General features: G+C 41.5%; 1 protein-coding gene across 1 annotated transcript in view; it reads right to left on the bottom strand.

The window, feature by feature from the left end:
- Positions 1 to 22868, bottom strand: part of LOC115800993 (nck-associated protein 5-like) — a 108553-nt gene extending 85685 nt beyond the window's left edge. Inside the window, exon 1 of the mRNA XM_030758666.1 lies at positions 22667 to 22868. The gene's annotated coding sequence lies outside the window, so the exon portion shown is untranslated. The remainder of the gene's footprint in view (positions 1 to 22666) is intronic.
- Between the last annotated feature and the right edge of the window lie 31 nt (positions 22869 to 22899).

Raw genomic sequence — 22899 nt, 5'->3', positions numbered from 1 at the left:
ACATATATAGCAGATGAATATCTGAAAGTCATGTCCTTAAGAAACAGGAAAAACACAGGATCTGAGAGATGGATAAGCTGAAGGTCCTGATCAATCTGTTCACCTCATCAGAAATGGCCTCAGTGGAAGGGCGGCTGTCAAGAAGCCGTTCTTAATGAAGGGAAACGGAGAAAAGGCTGAGCTTTGCTAAACTACACAAGAACTGGACTGGTCAGTGATGAACCCAAATTTGAAACTTCTGGATTGATGGATGGATGGATGGATGGATGGATGATGGATTTTGATCCACCAATCAACACCAATCAGCACTCCATACAAAGCGAGGCATCACATAGAAAGCGTGAAGAAAGTGCTTAGAAAGCGGTCAACAAAAATACACTCTTCCTACTCACCGATACTCCATGCTGACACACCGGTGACCAGGTGATTATATTTCCTATCCATTAACCAAACACCTCCCACGTGACCTACGTGCCTGCCGTAATCCCAGGCATAAACATGCAACACCATAAATTCACCATAACACCAACTGAGTTGTATATGGCTCTTACATCCCAGCCCCTAATTATTACACAATGTAATAATTATAAACCCTAAAACTATACATTCTAGATACCACACATGCTGATTCAAAATTTATCACACCTAAATAAAAATAAGTAAAGTTCAAAGTTTAAACCAAGGGTTCCACCCTATGGCCAAACTAAACAATGTTCTGCAAGTCTGTCAGTCTAAGTTGTCAGCACACTGTCCAGATCGTCTCTTCAATAGAACGTCATACATCTGCCTCCAATAGCAAACAGACTTTCGTTATAGGCCTGTCCAAACAGTTAGTCTTGGTCTTGATTTTTAAGCGTCGCACAAATCCTCTCTCATCTGTGAAAGTCTGAATGATTCTCCCCATAAGCCAGGAATTGCGAGGAGAAGTCTCATCAATGATAAGCACAACGTCTCCCACCACCATGTTGCGCTTGATGCCACTCCATTTATGCCGTTCCTGCAGCTGAAGTAAATACTCCTTAGACCATCTCTTCCAAAACAAGTCAGCCATATACTGAACCTGTCTCCAACGACGATGAACATAAATGTCATCCCTTTGAAACTCTCCAGGTGGTAATACCGGAAAGGTCTTCAATAGCAAAAGATGATTTGGAGTTAATGCTTCCAAGTCATTAGGATCCGTAGATGCCTTAGTAATCGGACGTCCATTCAAAATAGCTTCCACCTCACAAAGAGCAGTGTGGAATCCATCCTCATCCAGGGTCTGCAGCTTAAATGTGGAGTTGAGAACCTTCCTTATAGATCTTATCAACCTTTCCCAAGAGCCTCCATGATGTGATCCTGTTGGAGGGTTAAAAAGCCACTTGATGCTCTTCTGAAGAAGGTAATCATGGATCTGCCCATGATTCCATCCTTCCAAAGCTTCTCTCAACTCTCGTTCTCCTCCAATGAAATTGGTACCGTTATCAGCCCTCATCTCTTGAACCTGGCCCCGTCTTGCTATGAATCGTCGCAATGCATTGATGAAAGAATCAGTGTCCAATGATGTTGCTACCTCAATATGAACAGCTCTTATAGCTAAACAAGTAAAGATCACTCCATACCTTTTCACTCTGTTCCTTCGGCTTTTGACTTCAAATGGTCCAAAATAATCTACTCCAACTCTAGTGAATGGAGCTTCATCAGGGTATACCCTGTCTGTAGGCAAATCTGCCATTTTTTGACACACTGGAATTGCTTGTAGCCGACGACAAATTACACATTTTGAAAGAATTTTTCTTATTGCTGTACTTGCACCTGGAATCCAATATTTTTGGCGTAATCTTGACAACATGTAATTACGTCCGCCATGACCCACTTCATGATGTATGTGCCGTAACAGTAGATCTGTTATATGCAATCCTTTCTCCAGTATGATCGGATGTTTTGTCTCTTCTGGCATCAGTGCCCTAGATAACCGTCCACCAACTCTGAGAATCCCATCCTTTACCACAGGAGAAAGCCTAAAGATATGACTTTTCCTTTTGACGTTTCTACCACTCCGCAAACATGCAAGTTCATCAGAATATGCTGTTTTCTGGCAGAACTTAATTATTTCATTCTCAGCATTTGTCAGCTCATCTACTGTTAGCAGACTTCCAAAAGCTTGACCTTTAGCTTGATTTACTGACTCAGGTTGGGCAGAAACCAAATCCAACTCCTTCCTTTTCTGACAAAGTTGCAAGAGCAAAGTCTTAAACCTCAAGATCCAAGCTACTGCCCTTCTCAATCGAGTCCATGAGGAGAAGTACTCCATTAAACTCATAATTACATCCATTGCATTAGAACAATGTAGGGCATTTGCTGGCTTTATGTTCCCATATCCGCGGTTCGCTTGCTTGACAACTACACTCAATTCAGAGCAGGACCAGTCAACTCACATTGATGAGATTCTATTGCGCCGCAAAAACTCTCAATGTCCAGGTACAGCATAAGTACAGCCTATCAAAATGTCCATATTTTTGTTGACAATGTTGTGTAGCGACTCCACCACCATTTGCCCCTACACCTTTGAGCAGGGAGTACTGCACCGCTGACTCGCTCTTAACTGATCACAAACAATTCAGTTCCCACATTGCACTTCAAGATGTTTATTTGTATGTTCCGAGCTTCCACACAGCAGTCAAGCCCAAGCATATGCAGGCTACTTCATGGCACTCCATACAAAGCGAGGCATCACATAGAAAGCGTGAAGAAAGTGCTTAGAAAGCGGTCAACAAAAATGCACTCTTCCTACTCACCGATACTCCATGCTGACACACCGGTGACCAGGTGATTATATTTCCTATCCATTAACCAAACACCTCCCACGTGACCTACGTGCCTGCCGTAATCCCAGGCATAAACATGCAACACCGTAAATTCACCATAACACCAACTGAGTTGTATATGGCTCTTACAATCTGATTATCAGCAGCTTCATTTGTCAGCATGACTGTGATCCCAAACATGCACTCACTGTAACAGTATCAGTCATGGACCGTCCTCCCCAGAGCTCAGACCTCAGCATTATTGAAACATTGTGGGATCATCCTGACAGAGAACAGAACAAAAGGCAGAAACATCCGAAGAAGAGCTTTGAATGTCCTTCAGGAAGCCTGGAGAACGTTTCCAGCTTAAAGAAATGACAGAAAGTTGCCTCAGAGTTCAGACTGTGTTGAAGGACAAAGATGGTCAAACTTTCAGGCTCATTAGAACTGCACTTTTTTTGTTTGTTTTCTTGGCCTATGGACTCAATTTCCATGTTTCAGTAAATCACTGCACATATTTTCCATTTTCCCAGTAAAATATAAAGAAATGAGGAGTGGCTCAAGACTTTTGCACCATACTGTACGTGACTTTCATGTTTGAAAAAGTAACAAAGCAGCTGAAGGGAAAAGTCAGAGGATGAAGATTCACCCAGTTTTAAAACAGAAGTTGGTTGTAAATCATATCATCATGTGTTCTGTGCTGCAAAAAAAGACTTATTGAAATACTGACAAATCATAACAGAGTAAAATACATCTGCTGAGGAAGCTGCAGAGCGGTTCCTGAATCCAGCTTGTTTCGTGCATTCAGAAAGACCTTTAAAAGAGGGGTTATCTATTTGTATGCATGCAGTAAAAAAAAGCCAGACATCACATGACTGTAATTTGTATAACTAACTCATAATTAAAGGTTTTGAGGGCACTGAGTGACTGTTTAATGACTGAGGCTGTAATTCAGTGAGGAACAACTTCATTGCTCTGTGAGCTGTGCAGAGGAACAGCTTCACTCTTCATGTACCGGGAAACAAAGATCACGGGTGAGTTTGGGGAAATTTGCTCTCTTCACCTCCAAACACTGACAGTAAAAGATGAAGTGATGGGAAACCTGCTTGTTTCTGAAATGTGCTTTTGTGCTTTAACTTTAGGGTTTAAATTGTTTACAACTCACTGTATTCAGGCTTTATTTACATTTCAAGGAGAAACTATTTTAATTATTTAGATTAAATGTATTATTGTGGAACTTCTGCATGTGATCAAATCTCTGTACAATGTCGCCCCCATGTGGCTGTTCTAGGAAACGCACTCCACAGCATACGTTTTAAACTTCATGTTGTTTCTTCACATTAAAGCTTTTGATGATGATGTCATTCTTCTAACAGACTGGTAACACAAACGGCGACATTTCATTTTAGTGGATAAACTATTTTTGGTTGTTTGACAGTTAAATTTATATTTTTGTAAGTATAAATTCTGGTAGCAGATTATTTCTTCATTTTGTTTCCTCTCAACCTTTTCTTTCTTTTTAAAGGCACGAGGTTTAAATCTAACAGCTTTTTGGGACAATATAAATCCTTTTTCCTGATGATGTGCAGAACTCTTCATTAATTTATTGTAAGAGAGAAAAAATGTTTTTCCAATAGCTGTCCAGCAGATGGAGGTCTTCATTCATCTTCTTCGGTAGTCTGGACTCATCTGATCACACCTCTGCTTCGGCTCTGAGTTGAGTCACATGACACCTCTACAGGAGCAGAGGTGGCAAAAGTACTGACATTCTGTACTTAAGTAGAAGTACAAGTACTTATGTTAAAAAATACTTTAGTAAAAGTTGAAGTACTGGTTCAACTTCTCTACTTAAGTAAAAGTAAAAAGTACAGGCTCTGAAATGTACTCAGTACTCAGTACGAAAGTAAAAGTAGTTCTTTGGAGGATGTTTCTACAAGCTATTTTTGTGTAAAACTAACCGAACCTTATTATATATTATTGTAATAATATAAAATAATACATGAGAATACAAACGTTATTCCAATCTAAATTTTAATCCTAATGAATGCACTCAGCTTGAATCTGTTATGTAGGACACAAACAGTTAAAGGGAATTTAAACACAGCTCTGTTCTCTGTGTCCTCCATAGTAGAGGGTGACTGTGTCTCCACCTAAACACAAACATGAGGATACTCAGGGGTTACAGTGGGATTCAGGTGGAGGAACCCTAAGATCAGCTGTAGTGGTTCTGCATGGGGAGAAGAATCACAACTTTCTATTGTGAGCTGCAGTAAATGATGTTGGTGTGCAGGCTGTGATCAGCTGATCTGCTGCTGCTGCTCTGAGGTTTACTGCTCTGTGTGGATGGACTGAATTCACAAAGATGTAACCCAGTATTTCACAGCTATCTGCTGATCTCCATCCCCTACACTGACAGCATACAGGCTGTAGAAATGTTGGACTCAGTGAATGAATCTCAGCATCAGCAGCTTTGATTCAAACTCATCTCTGCTGCACTGATGTAACCTGTAACTCTGACCATCAACACAAAGTGCACCAACACAGAGCTTTACTGTAAATACAGTACAACAAGATAACCTATTTATTACACACTAAACTGCAGTATTTTCATAGAATCTTTGAATTACACAAAGTCAGCATACTTCAGTTTATTTTCCAGTCCTTACCTTTAATTCTAACCTCTCTTCTTCCTCTCCTGTCCTCTTTCTCCATCTCTGAGTGAACTTCTCTCTCTTTGCTCTCCCTGAAATACAGCAGCTCTTCTTTTAGCTAGCTGTGTGACAAACTGCACACACTTTGTGTGTTTGCTGATATTTGTTGAGCATTTAGAAATGCTGCATTTACCTGCCACACGTTACTTCCTTCGTGCTCGCTCCTCTTCAGTAGCGCTAGCTAAGCTGTTTATGTGCCGCAGCGCAACTTACGGACTCGGTCCGGCCCGATTATAGTACTATAAATGATACATTAATTATATGGGTTTGCGTATTTAATCCCTTTGTACGAGATAAGCCCCGATGATGGAGGATACGCAGTACGATTGTCTCTTATGTGTTATTATTCCTCCATTTAGGCTCAGATCGTTTGATGTTTGACGGCGCACTGACCGGAAATGCAAACTTCTCTCTGACGTGTTAAAAAGTAACGAATCTGTTTGAAAATGTAAGAAGTAGAAAGTACAGATACTTGTGTAAAAATGTAGGGAGTAAAAGTAAAAAGTAGTCAGAAAAATAAATACTTAAGTAAAGTACAGATACCTGAAAAAACTACTTAAGTACAGTAACGAAGTATTTGTACTTCGTTACTTCCCACCTCTGTACAGGAGTCATGTGACTTTCTGTCCTGAAAAAATACCTCAGCCTCACACAGCAATATCCTCTTACATTTGTTTTTGTGAGAGTAAAAGAATAAATGATGAAAGCGGAGCGAGCGGTTTGTATATGAATGGCTGAAGAAACCACAGCAGAGAAGATTAGGCAAGTTTTTCATGGGCGCAGCCCACATACTCAACTCTGCTGCTCAGCCCACCGACGTGGCTCCATTTAAGGGAACTAAATAAGCTTTCCAACGGTAAAAGATCCACTGCCAAGAAGCATCATTACAGCAAAGAAATAATCAAACACCGACTTCCTTACTTCTTTGATAAGTTTAGATGCCGTTTGCAGATGAAATATCCAAGGCCCTCATCTGGATGGGAGAACATGCTGCTCTAAAACCTCTAAATACCTTTCAGCATAGATGGTGTCTTTCCAGATGTGCCAGCTGCCAGGTCCACTGATGCCCCCCCCCCCATACCACCAGAGATGCAGGCCCTGAACTGAGCTGATAACATGCTGGATGGTCTTTTCCAGCCATTTGTTGCCCTTTCCCAACTTTCTTGAGGTGAAATGAAATAGTAAAATGTCTCAGTTTAAATATCTGATTATTTTTTTATGTTCTGTTGTGACTAAAATATGGATTTAGGAGACTTGTAAATAATTGAATTCTGTTTTTTACATTCCACAGGATCCTACTCCTTTGGAATGAATGTTTTATGTGTGCTTTATTTTTACAATCCAGTCCACTTAATACTAACTTGCACTACGAGAGGAAGCTGTGAGTGCATGTCATTATGGGCCCATTATACCACGAAGGTGTCTAAGAATAGACTACGTCTTCTGTGAATACACACAGTGACATGCAGTTCTTTGGCTGTATTGTACCACAGCAACAGTCACCAACAGAGGTCAGCTTTGTTTTCTCTCAGTACAAACTGCGGGAAGTTTCAATTCATGCGTCTCAGCAGGAGTTTAATAGAGACTTTCACTCTCAACACAGAGATAAACAGTAGAGCACAAAGAGTATTCAGATGGCAGGTGGTCTAAAGACGCACCTCAAACTTAGGCACCCTACACCCTACCCTGCTGCAAATGCAGGAAAAAATGCTCTGAGCTGTGCACAACGTAGAAGTTTAAGCAGGTTTAACACACACACTGTTTCTGGGCGTCAGAGTGATAAAAAGAATATCAGTGAAAGACATGATTTAGCCAAAATATCCTGTTATACTGAAATCGGGATGCCTTCAGGGTCTTGTTCACACATGCAGCAGCATTTAGAGTTGTTTCCTTCCACCTGATGAAGGTTAGTCTGATGTTCTTCTTGTCTCCACCAACTGCAGAGGGAATTATCTGACTCTTTAGCTGCTAACCTGTTCACTAACAGTAATGTGTTTATTCTTAGTGTTTTTACTGCATGGCTGAAAATACTGTGAGAGATATCCAACAACACATGAAGCTCTGGAAAGAGAGCTTCAGGTTAGAGTGATTATTAAAGTCCATCACTACAAACTGTAAATGCTGTTTGCTCACTTTTCACCTTTGTGGGTTCTCAGCACCGAGCATCCCAGCTCGTTCGTGCCTTCTAGGGTCCAGTGTGAAACTGCAGTTCCTGCAAAAATGAGTCAGGCCCCATAGACTCCCAGGTTCAAATGTTCACATAAACCAGCTTACAGCCTGATACAGAAAATTGTTTTGGCCTCTATGGATACCCCTTATACCTTTAATAAATCATGCATTTGGGTACTGTTGAGGCCCAAGTTGGGGGTGTGGCCTCTTGGGAGTTTCTGGACTGATTTCTTCATCTTGTTTGTGTTTTGGAGCATTTTTAATGGCTTATCTGACAAATAATAAGGCCTGCTGTGTGGTTAATTGTACAAACAGACCACGCAAGAAGTCTGTGCTTCAGTTTCAGTGAGTGAAATTCTAGGATTTTATGTGGACGTTACTTAGCACTAATTAGCAGATGTCCGTCTGTGCTCTGCACCCATGTAGTCTGTGGATGCAGCCCACTAACCAAGCTAGTTGATGACTTCGCCCTCCTCCCTTTCATCCAATTATGCTTATTTTTGGCTCCAAAACACCACCATGGTGCTAATGCTGAGGCTTCAAAATGCAGTCCAAAATCAATCTGGGGCATCACAGTAGCTACATCTGTCTTTTATCTGCAGTCATTGATGAAGACAGAAAGTTTCCATCAAAGCAAAGAACTTCTAATTAGTCTGTTCAAGAACTCCCACAGCCTGGATGTGCAGAGTAAATAGGGGCCTGTGGAGGCGCTCCAGCAGTTAGTAATCTGAGCATATCACTGCCCCTCAGATCGTAGGTTTTAACACTGATTAGGTACAGTAACTGTTTAGCTTTAAGTTAGCGGGTGTTGGTTCCAGTCCACACACGAGTCATTCCATCGCAGATCAGCACGACCATCTCCAATTCACATAAAAATGTTATGATCCAAAGTTTAGACATATAAAATGATTGTAAGTGATAAATGTAAATCTAAGTGTAAATGATTGTAAGATAATTATGTTTTTGTTTTTCTTAATTAAAAAAGGCCATTCAGCCTTTTTTTGAATCTTTCAAAAAATCTTTTAAAACCTGAAATTTTAATTTTAATTTTTTTACTATCAAGTATTTGATATATGAAGCAAAAATCTTACAGCAGTCATTATATATATTCAAACTTTGCACCAAAACATTTTTATGCAAATCGGAGATGGTCGTGCAGAAAATGTTAAAGAATGAAAGATTAGCTGATTTGAGATGGAACGAACGACACCACATCCTGAAAGAGAAAAACTCTCAAAAACCTTTAACTACTCCATACTTACAGTATAAAAGATAGTTACAGCTTCCGGTTTGGAAAAATGAAGCCAATGCAGAAATGCCTTAAACCTGCATTCTATCTGAAGGCCAGCAGATGGCGATAGCTGCGGCTGGAAAATGACTTCCGGTCCTGTGGAAGCCTGTGGGGAAATGGCTTTCTGATTTGACCTCTGTGAACAGTTAATTGCTGAGTTTATGGGCTCAGTCACTCTACGTTTCAACAAGGAGGATTATCTGGCTAATAAGTTGTGATTTATAAGTTACTAGTCAATGAGTGTGCGGTTCCACGGTCAGACCCGTCCCACCTCTTCACCAAGATGGCGAAGAGGTGGGACGGGTCTCTCAAGGTAACCAACAGGTGACGTGAGGTGTAAACATCCTCTGAACACAGGTGTTATTCAGTGGAGACACAGGCAAAGATTTCCATATAAACACAGGGTAAAAAAAACCCACCTGCATGAAACAGCAGCGCTGTGAGGGCAGCAACTTTAAAGTAAATGAAGTTACCGGTGAAGCAAGCAGAGCTGTAATCTGATTGTGGTGTAGCAGCCAAAGTTAGATAACACGTCCCCATCAGAGCATTTTCAGCTCTTCCATCTCTGAATGCACCCAAAGCTGCTCAGAGTTTTCTGCCTTTGTGTCACAAACAGTCTGACGTTTCTTGCACTTTTCGGTTACACTTTTATGACTCTGAAGAAGAAAAACAGCTCGTGTGTGTTTACTTTGGCCGCTCAGAGAGGAAAGCTCTCCAGTGTAAATAGGGTAATTACATGTCTTCCTTTTGGGCTGGTGGGAGGGTAAATTGGTATAATCAAGGCAGCGGCTCAGCCTCTGGCATTGATGTAGGAATGAATTAGGACAGGAGCTCGCTGAAAGTGCCCCCTGGGTACTAAATGAACACATACTTCTCCCCTAAAATCACATCCTGCTGATAGAGCTGCGAGCCAGCCCGGTGACTGTACCACCAGAGGAAATAACTGGAAGTAAGGATGTCAGTGCAGGCTGGCAACTCAGACCTTTAACATCCTTCCTGCATTTAAATTTTTACCTTCATAATAGCAGAAAACAGCTGTGATCTATTTCACAGCATTCAAATGTGATCATTCACATTAGATATTTAGTGTGCATGACGCTAAAAAGAAAAAATAAACCAGTGCTGCTATATTACAAACAATACAACATAGAGTGGAGCCAAAATGTCCAGATCCATGTATGATCAGTAATAACTTACTCAGCCTTTTGTGGATCCAGCTAATTCAGGGTGGTATAGGACTTTAATTTATCTGGTAAACATGGAAATTTTATGCATCCGTCTCTGCTTTCATTCCATAAATAGTCCTTGGATGAGATATTTTTAGCGCTAAGCTATTTTTTTTTTTTTTTTACGTGTCCTTGATGCTGAAGTGCTGTTTCCATTCTGTCGTCCCCCAGCCTCTAATCTGAGTCTGCAGCAAACAGTCAGGCTTCAGCCTTTGATGCAGAGCTATTTATTACAGATTCTTCTTCATTTTAACTGTTTTTTTTTTATTCGGGGAATGATTCAGCTCTTTCTCAGCTTCACGCCGCTGAACAGTTTCATTACACCGAAGCTAAAACACGATACCAGTGCAGACTTATTAGAATTTATCTGTAGCAACAGCTGATGGTTAATTTTTCCTTCTGCTTTAGACAATATTTGACATTACCTGACAAAAAAATAATTTTGTACGAATAAATGAAGTAAATAACTAAAGTTACACTAATCCAGTGGTCTGCAAGCTTCATGCTCCACTCCCACAATTTTTACATTGCATTTTGTCTAAATAAAGGTCAGCATCAATAAATGTATGTTCTCTCCAAAAATCCTAATAATTTCATTTAGCTTCACTCCATATTTTTCATTTTTTTCAAACTGCCTGCACTGACTCCATGGCCCACACATGCTCTGATCAAAACTGAGGCTTCAAGCCAAGAACAAAAAAACATCAGTCATCAGTTATTACAGCAAAAATCAGATAATGACTCAGAGTGTGTGTTTATGTTCAAGCAACAAAAGTCTGCAGGGACACAGCTGGAGGTGGAGGCCACGGAGGGGGGAGGTCTGTGCATCTCTGCTTAGCGCCGCCCCACAGCCCGGGTGACCGGAGCAAATTAATGTGGGATGTAATGCTGAGAGGTTTTTATCATGCAAAGGGCAAATTTGATTTGATCTGGTCTTCCCATCCATCAAATTTCTTATCCCCTGATCCATTTCAGGGTCACGGGCCTATCCCAGCTGTCACAGGGTTGCAGGGTGAGAGGTGGGCTAGACCGCCACTGACATTCACACCTGTGGCCAATTTAGAATCACCCGTTAACCCAATATGCATGTTTTTTGGACTGTGGGAGGAAGCTGGAGTACTGGGGGAGAACATGCAGACTCCACACAGAAAGGCCCAAGCTGGCCTTGGATTCAAACCCAGGACCTTCTTGCTGTGAGGTGACAGCTGTAACCAGTATGCCAACCTGCTAAGGAAATGCACTGAGCACAGAAATAAGCTAGAGCTTAGTTTCATGTATTCTCCCTTTTGTCCCAATAACCAGTGTTAGCTGCTCCTTCAGATGCTGTTTTGTCTGGTAATCATTTGGGTTTCAGTGAGTTGTGTAGTTTTCTTCATATTACACAAAAATCTGTGTAGCTTTTGGTTTTGTGATGACTCAGTTTTCCACCTCGGGCGCGGCGTAGGCAGCGAATGACGACACGGTTCTGGATTTTCCTGTTTTATTTTGTTATCAGTTTTACGTCCTCCCTCTGGTAATCATCCATCCCAGCCTGATTATTAGTCTCACCTGAGTTGTCTTCCACACCTGCTTCCAATCACTCAGTGGTATAAATCCTCCCTGGCCTGCTGTATTCTGTGGCAGAGTCTTGTTCCTTGTGTAGTTTGACCTCTGCCTGGGCCCCTTCTGATTGCTCATCTTGCTGCCTGCCTCACTGTATATGACTGCTGCCTATTTTTGGATTAAAGATGTGGATTTTTGGACTCTTATTCTGCGTGCTGGTGTCCTCCTCCTGTGGAAACTGTAACAATAGGTTAAAATCATTTCTGCTGATCCCCTGTCTGTGTGTTGGATTGGTTGGTTGTTGGTTTGACCAGGAAGTGATGCAGCAAGATGCAATATTTTGTAGCCTTTTAAAATGTGACCCTGCTGCCTCGGGGCTTGCACCCAAAGAATCACTCATCCACACTGTCCTAACACAGTTAGTGCTACAAAACTACAGATCAGACATCCATCAGTGTAAAAGACCTAAAACCTAACACTGCTGCCGGTAAAATACCGGGAAGGTTAATCAACCAGGAGGGAAACTCACAGCACAGATAAAGGAGAGCTGAATGGTGCTTTAAAATACAATTCTTCCACTATGATCAATTAATATCACGACACATGAAACAGATTCCCAACGTGTTGCAATCGATCAGTTAGCCTGCTCCGATGAGCACAGCTCATCTCTGACAAGTCCCTCTGCAGTGATACTCGACTCAGCTGGTTACATTCAACAAGCTACATCAACCCCAACAGAACAGTAATTCTAATTTGGATTTTTCCCTTAATCTAAGTAGTCTTTGTGGCTTAAATAACCAAACATTAACCAGAGTTGCTGCACCATGAATCGGCATGCGACTCCTATCTGTAGGGGGGCCTGCAGGCTTTCAGCATCACTGCAGATACTGTCTCTAAATGTGACTGCACAGTGCAGAAGAAGAGGAGAAAAAGGCCTGGATGTGACTCAGGTGTGCTAAGCTCCACTTTAAAACACTCATTCAGCCCTTTCTCAGCTCATCATGCCTCCTGCCTGCTCAGAGAGCGTGAAAATGGATTTTGGTGGCTGGGAGATGATGACTGACTGCAGACTGAGAGCTAGCTGCAGCTACGGTCTGCCTATCGTCATCTAAAATGGATGAAATAAGGAAGTATTTGTCCAGCAGTTGTTTTCATTTGAGTGTTCTCAGTCAAAGAAAGTGAAAACTTGATCTGCTGCTCGGTGGGGAAGAGAAATGTTTCAGCGGATTGCTGAAGGTCTGAGAGGTGAAGCCAAAGAAACGTGGTTTCTGCTGGCAGGATACCCAGCTTCAGTAAGACTTTCCTGATGAATTTATGGCCTCAATTTCTAGTTTCAAGTCTTATCACTTTGTTGAATATGATCTCATTTAGAGTAAAATGGATAACCAAACAGGATATGGTTTAGGCTGTGACTACCTTGGGATTGATCATTCACTACCTACAAAACAAGAAGGGGGTCCACAGAGTGATGGCTGATGTGATGGTGACTGTGTCCAGGTGTTGTCACCCTTAATTAAATAATTTTACAATCCTAATACTCTCTGTCCTGTTTCTTAGTGCAGTTATGCCCCGGCTGTCTGAAACAGCTGCTATTATTATGTAAATGACTCTGTTCAGGCTTCAGATTGCAGGATTTGACTGACACAGGCGGCTGTAGCTGCTAGCTGTCTGCTGGGCTTCACCTCAGCTAACTGGAGTCCCTGAACTCGACCTCTGGACTGTGTTTGTGCTGTCGAAGCCCATTGAATGCAGTTATCTGACCAATAATATGGCTCCTGTGCAGTTAATTGCACTAAGAAGTCTGTGCTTCAGTTTTGGTGATTGAAATTTTAGGATTTTATTGCTTGGCACTAATTATTATCACTTGGCATTAGCTGATAACTTAAACAGACGAGATAGTGGAGTGCTGTCTGCCCCGCTCTCATTAGTTTCACCTGTATCCAATCACAGCTGAGCTGTAGAGTCTTGTCCCTCGCTGTGCCGGCTGCCAGTCTCTCTTTAAGGTCCCGTTACCTCTCAGTTCGGCGCCCCTCATGTTTTAACTGGCCCATCATTGTGCTCCAGGCAGCAGCTGTAAAGTTGGATATTTTAATGTGGGAGTCTACGGCAGCGTGCGCCAGTGGATTTATCTGAGCTTGTATCATGAATTTATTGATAAATGAGAGGCAAAAATTATCAAATGACCACTTTGATCTTGTGGAGTCATTTCATTCCTGATAGTTTCACAGTTAGACTCCTCCAGGTCTGAATCCTTATAAAACAGCACTGATTAAACCAATGACCGCGTTTCCTTTCTTCAACCTTTAGGCTACCGCTGACCCCTTTTGTGTGGCTGTATGGTGCTCTCATACACTCTCCCGATCGGATGCATTAGAGTATCCGCTTCTGTGCAGCCAGCGTGGAATAGATGCAGCAGCAGACAATGGTCAACTCTTTGCCCCGGAGCTGCTCTTCATACACTACGTTTAATAAAGGCTTTTTTTGTACATCGAGATGAGGTCAGCCATGCCGCTGCAATGATACAAATAATGTGGTTTACTGGACTTTATTTTATTTTAATAAATCTATTCAAATGCTCCATGTTTCCTGCTTCTGTCTCTTGAATGAGTAGCATGCTGAGGAGATAAGTACATGTAACTGCTGAGATTACAAGTGTTACCAAACCCTTACTTATCACACTGACTCGTATCAGCGGAGTAATTGCATCGGTGTGACAGTTCAGTCTGTGCGGTAATTTTTTTTGCCGTGAGGGACGGGACCTAATTGTTTACTTTTCCTAATTTAATGTTAACTCTCAGCTGTCACATTAGCTCTCTTTTAAAGTCTTTTCTGGTTAACTCTGCCTGCAGGAAGAAGCTACAGCACCGCGAACAGTCTGATAACCTGTGTGTTAAAACGGCCACTGAAGACGCTGCTGTCACAGCCCTGAAGAGCGTGTAGCTCTAAGATCACTCGATGGCGTGTAACCAGGTCTGGATATGACCACAGGAGGTAAATTTGGACTCGGATACCCGACAAATGTGACCCAGATGTGGACTGGGTTGACTGGCGTCGGCCATGTTTAAGATGATGAAAGTGGTCAGATTATCGGTGAGTGGACTGAGCACAGACTGAATTAAAGATGGACACAGCTCGTTTAAGGGTTTGCTTTTCACACTGAAAGCATCTTTTTGTCTAGCTTCTTATCCCCGTGGAGTCGACGCCATTCTGGGTGATGGTGTTTGAATCCATGCTGTGCCATCACACAGGAAACTGAACTCACTGAATTGATACACAGTTACTTTTACTGAACCGAGATGGCATCTACAGTGGAAGAATACGAACTTCTGAATGTGCGTTTTGATGAAAATGAAGACACAATTACAGCCTACGATGTTACGTTTAACTGAAGCATTATCCTTGTGCTGCTCATTGTTACTGACAAGCATACAATCTGCATCGTAGCAACATGTATTCACTTAACTGGACAGGTGCATATCAGGCTGTGGTATAAAGTATTCAGCACTTTAGTTATGCCATAGATTTATAAATCATTGAAAATGTAATATATTTATGGTGGGAACCATCTGAATTCCATTGGTGGAACTTTGGCCCATTGCTTCAGTTCATTGAGGTTTGCAGGTATTTATGCACAGCTCTCTGAAGGTCCCAGCACAGCATCTCAGTCAGGCTGAGGTCTGGACTTGGGATCATTGTCCTGTTGTATGACCCAGTTTGGTCCAAGCTTAGAGAGGAGTTCATGGTAACTCAATGACTGCAAGGAGCCCAAATCCTCCAGCTGATTTGCTGAGTTTGGTTTCCTCCAAACGTGCTGCTGTGAATTATGGACAAACATCTCCAAACATCTCTCGTCCGTCCAAAGGACATCGTTCCAGAGGTCCTGTGGTTTGTTCGGGGTCCGTGTACTTTTTGGTCATTTGTTTTTCATTTTCGAAACATGTATTTAAAAAAAAAACTAAAAAAAATGTTTGTTTTTTATTTTAATTTTATACTCCAAATCCGTACAATGCAAAATGAATTATATTTCTTTTACTCCATTTGAAATCACAACATAAATTCACAAAGAATAGGAAACAGAAAAAAAAACAGCATGTCTTTTTATTTTCCTCAAACCAGAAATCTGTTTTTCTTTTTTTCCGTTTGTGGCATCACAGAAACTTTCCCATTGATCACTGTAAAGATGGAGCAGTATGTCGTTCTTTTGGAACAGCAAATGCTTGTCTCTTAGGCTTTTAACACCTCCACCTGCAGATGTGCATCAGAGAGTCCACTTAAGCCATTTTCCGTGCAAAATCTCTCGATGCTCCTCGGGGAGAACCTCCTTTCTTTTCCACAGCAAGACTGCTGCAGAAGACCCCAGAAGTCCCCTTCTTGCCATGTCTCAGAATGTGGTTCTAAAGCCGTCCTAAATAACAGCTCTGAAAGCAGTAAACTAATAAGAGCAAGCGTCACATACGCACCTTGAGTTTCCTACAATTTACCCACAATACAAAGCGCCTTGAGGCGACAGTTTGTTGTGATTTGGCGCTATATAAATAAAATTGAATTGAATTGAATTGAATTGAATTGAATAGCACTGATGTCAAATATACAGGTCCCGGGCCAGAACTGACCCAAAGGGTCCCATCCAGCCCACAGGACTACTTTACAAAGTATAAAAGTTATTGACAAGTTTTTAATAATAACTTTTAATAATAATAATTAATAAAATTTTCATTAGAAATTATTAATAACCACTACTGCTCCTGGTGATGCTCTGGGTCACGATTTCACACAGCAGCTCTGTCTTCCTGTACCAGGCTGTTGATGCCTGTTTAATGCATCCAAGTCCAGTTGAAATGGAAACATTTAAAAATGATCCAGGTAAACAAGCCAACTGGAATCAGAATAATGAAGTTTATTGTTTGCATAAGAGCCAATCAGAATCAAGTGATCAGGAATTCTTCTCCCAGATATGAAGAGGATGGTTTTGGAGACTTGCTGCACTGCTAATTATTCAAATATTGGTGTCTCATGACATCTCAGCGGTCCTCAGGTCAGCTCCCAGCTGGGTGACTTCTGTTGCACGTCATGGCCTTTCTCACCCACGTGTGCACTTCCTGTCAGCCTCTGCACTGAGTGCCCAAATAGTCTTTTTAAAAAACTTACTATAGCTTCTTTAAAGGATTTGCATGATGAATTCTAAACTTGTAAGTTGATTCACTGACATGTCTGCATCTGTGTTAGCCTGATAGGCTGCAAAATACCGATAAGGTTATGAGTAATGCATACACAGGGTGCTTATTATCAGAAGCTTGACAACCCACTGTGATGAATACATGTTAAATAAGGACACTATGACACAAACTTCTCCAGGCTGGTTACTGCAGGCAGAGTCCAACTGGAGAAGAAAACATCACATTAAGTGAAATCGGCCTCCTACACTCACCACCTGCTGACCTCGGATCAAATTACACCCACTACTAATTTATTTGATCATTTTTGATGTGCCGAAATGTGACACGTCTTTTTAAATAAACAACCGGGATTCTGAATGAAACTGAACTGAGCTCCACTGAAGAGGAGGAGGAGGAGGAGGAGGAGGCTGCCTGCCATCAGTTTGACCTCATCTGAGTCCCTGCTGAGAAAAATCATAAAATCATCATCTTTCCCAGTAAGAAGAACAAATACAATTTTTTTTCCTCCCTTCTAGCTGAATGAAGCCAAATGCTTTTAAAAAGGGACTTGAGTAAATTATTTATCCGGGTCTCCTCCGGCTGTGCCATCCTAGCCTACTTTTCTCCGCACTTTGGGGGAAGCACAGTGACTTGTTGCTCTCCACGACACCTCCCAGGTCATACATTATACATGCAGCTATTCTGCACAGAGCATGCATACAATATGGCCTTCAGCTCATCATCACAGCCATGAAGCTGGTGCTGTAGTGCTGTGCAGAAGTCTTGACCCACCCCTCATTTCTTCATATTGTCAGACTTTTTTTTTTTAAGTGGTCATGAGTAACAGTTTTTCGGGCTTTCAAAGTTTTCTTTGGAAAATGGCTGTTTTTTCACCTATTTTGAGTCCAGTCCTTGTACCTGACAATATTGAGAGGAATGTTTTGTTTCTTAAGCCATTTAACTCTGAGCTATGAATCATTTGAGCATTAAAAAGGCTCTTAACTCAAGCCATGAACCAGTGTTGTCTACAAGTAACAGACAACTTAGCAAAGAACCAATTTTGAATTGTCTCTTTAGGCACTTTGTGTGACAGGTGGCCAGTAACAAACACATTTTCCCCCATTTCTTTAGTTGAATCTATGAAAAATCCCAAAGATAATAGTTTGACTGACATAAAATAGTATTTTTGCACCAACAAGGTGATTCCCAAAGAGCTGTTAGTTGAAATCTTGGCATATGCCACCATTGGATCCTGTGTGACCTTTGATGAAACTGGACAAGTGGAGGACAAAAGAAGAAACTCTCTACAGCAGATGAACAGCATCTTAAAGTCATGTCCTTAAAAAATAGGGGAAAAAATCCAGCAAAGACCTGAAACAGGACCTGAGAGATGCATCTGGACCTTCAGCTGATCCATCTACTGTTCACTGAAGCCTCATCAGAAATGGTCTCATGTTGTATGCCACATTACACAAGAACTGAACTAAAGTCATCTGTGAAACACGGTGGAGGCTCTGTCATGGTTTCAAGCTGCATTTTCAGCCAATGGTGTTGGAGATCTTGTCAAAATTGATGGAGTTATGAACACAGAAAAGTACCATCAAAATGAAGGATGGAGTTATGATCCACCTTGCAGGTCCATCTGGAAAGCATCTGATTATCAACAGCTTAATTTTTCAGCACGACCGTGATCCCAAACACACTGCCAATGCAGTAAAAGCAGACCTGGATAGACAAACGCACACACTGTAGCAGTATCAGTCATGGATCGTCCCCCCCAAGGCCCGGACCTCAACATTACCGAAGCATCGTGGGGTCATCCCAACAGGACAGAACAAAAGGCAGAAACATATAAAGAAAAGCTTTGAATGTCCTTCAGGAAGCCTGGAGAACTGTTCCTGAAACAGAAAGCTTCCTCAGAGTTCATACGTTTCCATGTATGTTTGCACACTTCAATAAATTACTGCACCTAGTTCCCATTTTCCCAGCAAAATATGAAGAAATGAGACTTTTGCGCAGTACTGAACATGATGATTTGTGATGTATTCTGCGTTCCTAAAGCTTAAATACTAGTTACATGTAAGATTACTTTTAACACCACCCAGGATTTAATTTAAGGCCAACTGCAGCAACCACAGAAAATGACATAATTTCCTTTGGGTGGAGATGCAGGTTGTTTGGTGTTTGTGGCTCGCACTTGCATATGTGACAAGGAAAGAAAGTAATGTCTGCTGTACAGTTTTCTGTATCCTCTTCATCTCATATATCAAAGAACGAGACCATTTATGCTTAATCAGCTCTTATGCAGTAATGCAGCTGATGATAGGGCCGTGCAGTTCAGCAAATTTTAATTTCAGTGACAGTTTTGGCTTCCACTGAAAAAAAAAAACCCACTGAAATAAAATGCACTGCACTCTGTTTTGCACGCTCTCCTTGACCCAGCAGGCCGCAGCAGGTTGAGTTCACTTCATATTGATTTATTTAGTTGATGTTATAATTAAAGTTCACTAAATTAAAAAGGTGCATGTGTGCTTTTTTAATAAATCCAAAGTCTGTTAAGTAAACATGTTAAATAGTCTCCCGGGAACAGGCTGGTGTTCAGAACTCACAGTCAGCACAATAAAGATGATGGCAGTTAGCTCACAGCATGAAGCACCGCTCGACACTGAAAGTGATGATGCGCGGCTCTCGATCATATTTCGCCTCCCTGAAATGGCACTCAGTCCTAAAAACATTGACAACTGCTGATCTCACTGCACCTTAATAGAAACATAAATGGAATGGTACTTCTAGTGCTGTTCTACTCTATTTGAGTACTCAAAGTGCTTTCCTAGTACAAGCCTCATTCATACGCGTGCTTTTTTTTCCATGCCTAAGTGCTTTTAACCTGACACACTCACAGTCCAACAGATGCACTGGAGGCAGCTCGGGATACTTTGACATGCAGATACATTAATGAACAAAATACAGTGTGCTTCCTTTATAGAACAGCCACTTATTATTGGATTGAACTCCATCTCACTGCTAGCTATTCAATTCACTTTTATTTATATAGTGCCAAATCACAACAGTCACCTCAAGGTGCTTCATATTGTAATGTAAAGACCATATAATAATTGCAGAGAAAACCCAACAGTCAAAACAACCCCCTATGAGCAAACACTGCAACAGTGGGAAGGAGGAACTCCCCTTTTAACAGGAAGCCTCTGGCAGAACCAGGCTTGGGGGGGGCTGAAGGGAGAGAGACAGGAAAGTGAAAGCAGAAAGTCCTGCTGCTCTCAGCATCCTGGCCACCATATTTTGGATATTTTGGTGGGGGTGTGACCACAGCCTCCCCACCAATGCTATCGGACTAGAGTGCTGTCGCTCTTACGTATTCGGACGATTGGTGGAATGTAACTGAGTACATTTACTCAAGTACTTTACTGAACTACAGCTTTAATGTACTTGTACTCTGTTATGCTGCTTTCTCCTTTCTAGTACCCCACGATACTTTGGATGCAAATATTGAACTCGATGCATAATGAGTAGAGTTTATCCTGGATTAAAATGAAAATCCTGTCATCAGAGAGTTTTTGACCTTCCCCCACAGGAAAAATCACCGGGACTCTGATTTTTAACAAAACATTTGCCAGATTTTTAATTTGTTTATCCAGTGGTGGGAAGCAAATTAATAGATTTACTGCCTCAACAATGTACGGCCCAAGCTTTCTTACATGTGTAGTTAAACATTCAGGAAAAACCTTGAGTGAGTGCTTTTATTTAAAAGTTAAAGCACCTAAAGTTTAAAGTTTAAAGGTCTAGGAACGTCAACTGGCGGCCCGCGGGCCACACCCAGCCCCCCAAAGAGTACTGCCACAAATACTAAATGCCAATCAATCGTCATAACCCGTTAAATACCGGCGTCAGACTGGTCCGAATCATCAAATGCCTCACACCGCGATTTCCCATTGCCCGTGAATGCCTCAATGTCCCTATAACCAATCAGAATGCAAGATCGGACTTAAAGCATTTTGTGGCTGCACTGAGCAGCCGGCTTTTGTTGGTGATCAGAGTGTGAACTCAGCTGAAGGTGAGTCTAACCTTGTTTTGTGTAGAAAAAAATGTTCGACGGTCAAACTTGTCCAACTAAAAGAGGTTTTTCCGGCGGTGAACCTGCGGAAGGATCGTTACTGAGCTGCCGAGCGTACTCCGCAGCCTGCGTGGGTCTCACTGTGCTTGCAGGGAACCGGACCGGTAGGTGGCTAGTGGCTCAACATGCACCTGCCCTGCCCTCCCCATGCGTCCCCCGCGGCCTAGTACCTACTATTCTGATATTGATAAAAATAAATGTGCTGCCATTTTTGCCATTGCGGTTGTAGTGCGTGAATCTATGTCGAAATCTTTTTGTCAGAGTCTGATATTTGGGCCTTTTGCGTTCATTCACTCTGGGCAGAGGACGTTTTGTCTCAAAACAAAACATTATTTATTAAAAAGTAGGTAAATTACTTTATAACATTTTTGAAGAAAGAGATCTCAACATTGCCTGGGAAATAAAATTACTAAAATTTACCATAAGATCCAGATTAAAAATAAATAAATAAATAAAACGCCTTTTGAAAAGTAGAGTATGCAAAGATAAACTTGTTACTCTCATGTAACATTTTATTGTTTCTGTTCTCATTATATCTATGATGAGCACAACAGCACACAATTGCGCTGTCTCCATAACCATCAACGTAACTGAGAAGACCATGTAAGTGCAAGACTTGTACATCACACCATTAAAAATAGAACAAATTTGAAAGGAAAATTGATATATCAAATGATAATATATTACTGAGGATACAGTATTCCTTTTATTATACCTTACAAGGGCATCTGTCCCTCATAGTGTTTGCCGAGAAAAATTCCGACCCTCGGACAAATGTAGTTGATGTCCGCTGGTTTAGGTACTTTAAGTATAATTTGGTGCTAAAGCGTTTGTATTGAAATAGGATCGGAGCTTTTAAGTAAAAGGCCTGCGTGATTCTTTCACTGCTCTGTAATACAATGTTTAAAGGTACTTTCTGTAATTACCACCAGGAGGCAGCATTTTGTACCTCATGTACAGACGTTTCAGCCTTCTGCTGTTCTTTTAACTTTCGATTTTTCTTTTTAACCCCACCTGGATTTCCTTGAAGATTTGCTTTGTTTTTAAAAAAAAAAAAAAAAAGCAAACAAAAACATGTTTTTAATGATTTGTCCAGTTGACTTGCTACACCACCAAGTGATAAAAATTCACACGGCATAAAAGTACAGCTCGACCCTAGTTCAACTTCAGTTGATATCTCATCAACACAACACAAAGATGCTTTTGGATATGAAGCCTTAGCAGCTGTTTCTTCACATTCTTTAAGCTATTTTTAAACACAGGGATTTACAATAAGTACCTTTAAACACAGGGATGCACATGAGCCTGGAAATCATACCGAATTTTCTACAATGCATTTATATCTGATCACATGTCCAGACTCCTGTTGGCCCCCTTTGCCTTGTTCTCAGTCCCCTCCTGTATTTTGGAGATTTTAAATAGCAATGTCAGAAAATGCCATAACATGTTTTTTTTTGTTTTTTTTTTTAAGACTTTTAAAAGCCTGGTGTGAGACATTTTAAAACCAATTAAGGCCTTATTTTCAGATTAATGAATTCAAAGCCTTGTAAATGTTTAAGAATCTGCAGGAAGCCTGTTATTTACAACACACACACAGAAAACCAGTGAGCGTGACATTTGAGCGCACAGGTCAGAGCGGTGGGTCCTTACCCTTTCAGTTGCTGTGCGTATCCACGGAGACGGATGTCAGCAGAGGCAGCGGGCTGAGCGGCGTCCGCAGAGGTGCAGAGCATCCCTCGTCCGCCTCACATCGGCAGACCACCCGAGGAGCAGTGCCGCGACTCCACAATCTGGGTCAGAGCCATCCCGAGGAAGGACGCAGACGTCACAGGCCCGCATGTATCCTAACATCCAGCCGCAGTCGCAGCATCCTCCTCCTCCGT

Source organism: Archocentrus centrarchus, chromosome 21 (genome assembly GCF_007364275.1).
Source record: "Archocentrus centrarchus isolate MPI-CPG fArcCen1 chromosome 21, fArcCen1, whole genome shotgun sequence".
Taxonomy (NCBI): Eukaryota; Metazoa; Chordata; class Actinopteri; order Cichliformes; family Cichlidae; genus Archocentrus; species Archocentrus centrarchus.
This window is presented reverse-complemented; position numbering and strand designations above follow the sequence as displayed.